General features: G+C 49.8%; 1 long non-coding RNA gene across 1 annotated transcript in view; it reads left to right on the forward strand.

Moving 5' to 3' along the window:
* LOC308072948 overlaps positions 1–2,427 on the forward strand; it is a 74,811-nt gene that overhangs the window by 44,064 nt on the left and 28,320 nt on the right. Inside the window, exon 2 of the long non-coding RNA XR_013931853.1 lies at positions 2,012–2,105. This is a non-coding gene — a long non-coding RNA (uncharacterized lncRNA). The remainder of the gene's footprint in view (positions 1–2,011; positions 2,106–2,427) is intronic.

A 2,427-nucleotide genomic window follows, 5' to 3' on the forward strand; every position in this document is an offset into this window, starting at 1 on the left:
GACTTTGTGAGCCCTCCTTCAACTTGATTAGAAATGCTCAAACTTTCTTGCAAGCTGCCTTGGAGCATCCTCTGGTGAAATACCTGCAGTTAAGAAGGATTTCTTCTCCCACGGGTCACAGGAGGCAGTGATCAGCCAGGAACAAAAGGGAAGCTTGGAGGCAGACCACAGGCTCAGGAGGTGGAACCCCTGGTCTCTGTTCTTCAGTGCACCACTGCTGCGTGAAATGACCTTGGACAAATCTCCTTGCCACTCTTGGGTAACGCGGGTGCGATGCAGGCGTTCACCCTGCAGCTATGCCAGAGCCCCACTGTGTGCCTTTGCTGGGCTCAGCTCAACTCAGTTAGCTGGGCTTTCAATAGCACCTCAGGGACATGGGTTCCCAACCCTCCATTAATTTTAAATGGGGACACAGGTGCCTCTAGGGTTCTTGAAAAATCTAGCCCTTAAAGTTTTATGGAAAGAGCATAATGTGCCAGGAGAAAGGGAGTTTGTTCATACCATTAGTTGTGATGAGTCCTTAGGACGGAGGCAGTTTACTGAAGCATTGCAAAGATCTCCTGCAGTAAACCCCACAACCTCTTACTTAATGAACATCAGCAGAGAGAGCACAAGCACAACTGCTTTGTACCAAAATGCTAGTTCTGTCAGCCAGCAGCTAGCGAGACACCTGCTCTGCAAGAGCCTTGCTGAGCTCCTCTTAGCAGCGGGGCTGCTTCTGAGAATTAAAAACCCGTGCAACTCTAGTTGTTTCATCCTTTAAACATTAGTTGAGAAACAGATTCTGCTAGACTTTAAAAAAGCACACACACACACCCCCCAAAACCCCCAAACCCAAAACAACCAAACCACTGTACCCAGCTTGGGACCCCTCCATAGCAGGGCTGCTGTTTGGGGTCAGCCAGATGGGTGTCCTCAGGCACTGCCAGCTGTGCTCCAGCTGTGCTGGAGACCACACTGGCAGGTTTGCTGGCTCAGTGAGCCTGGTCTCGATACTGCCTTGTTCCTGCATGGCCCAAGGCTGACATGGGGGTACTACAGGGACCCACTACAAGCTAGGCTGGGATAAAGGCTGGCTCAGAGCCAATGTCAGCTTGCTTGTGAGGGGGAAAAAACACCTATGAGCACTGGGCATGACCCTACATGCATTCAGTGAGCTCTGCTGTGACAGAGAAATGGTGGTCTCAGATGTTCTGGACCCATGAGAGCTGTGGTCGGTCAGTTTGGGTCACAGGTAATGTGACCAGCATTCTGCCAGGCCATCGTCCTTCTTATTTCAATGTAAACACTTCCCACCTGTCCCAAATATGCATGCCATTCTCCAAGACTTTCCAGCATTGCTTACATTTGCAGAACTTTATTCCCCACTCCCGCTCCCTGTGCCGCATCTGTTCCCATCACAGCTGTGGCCACCCTGTTCTGTCTGGCTGACACCCCGGCCCCCCCCTTCCTCTCCAAACCACCTCCCCCTCCGAGATCAAAATACTCTGTTTTTATTTATTTACCCTGCAGCTGTCAGTGTTGTGTCTGGGTCAGTGCACTGCAACATGGAAGGACATGCGATACAGTGGAAAATCCTTAAAACTGCCAGTCCTGGTAGTAACCAACATACACACCATCAACAAATACATCCCGTGGCCCTTTGCTTCTTTGAAAACAACAGGTCCAGGTGATGGAAGAAATGACATTGTTGGAGGCTGGTATGGACATCCTGGTCTGAACCAACATTAGGTCTGCACATGGCCAGGGAGAAGAGGCAGGGCTGGAGACAGGGGCTACCCCAGGGCTGCCCACCTCGATGTTTTTCAGCACTGCACAGAAATGCACAAGGCAGAGGGGTGGCTGTGAGACAGCAACGCAATGGCAAAGTGATAGCTTTGCTGTCTCTCTGCCCCACACACTGCTTTTTAAGGTGAAGATGTGGAGGGTGTCCCTGCCCATGGCAGAAGGGTTGCAACTAGACGATCTTTAAGGTCCCTTCCAACTCAAACCATTCTATGATTCTATTTAGGGAAACCCTGTAAGTGTCACAAAGTGGAAGATGTCGTTGAGAAGCAGGAAGCATCCAGGATAGCTCATGGTGGCAAAGAAAGGCAGAGCCAGGGGTGAGTCTGATTTACTTTGTTTCTGTGCTGATGTCAAGCTCAGTATCCAAACAGCAGCTTCAGTGGAGGTGAGATCGCAGCCCTGTTCAGCCACAGCACTGGGCTTGTATGTGGGCTCTCCAGTGGACCTCTTGTTCCTACATCAGTGTAAATCTTGCCCTGGTATACAGACAAAAGTCTTTACCTGAGTAAAGCAATGAGTACGGTTATGTTTTAGGGCTGGAGAGGAAAAGTAAGATCTTTTAAGTAGCTAGTGCCTGGTAAAATAGGCACTTACTGCTGACTAATGTTGATTGATATAACGCATTTCCTCTATTTTCAG

Source organism: Falco punctatus, assembly GCF_963210335.1.
Source record: "Falco punctatus genome assembly, chromosome: 13".
NCBI lineage: Eukaryota > Metazoa > Chordata > Aves > Falconiformes > Falconidae > Falco > Falco punctatus.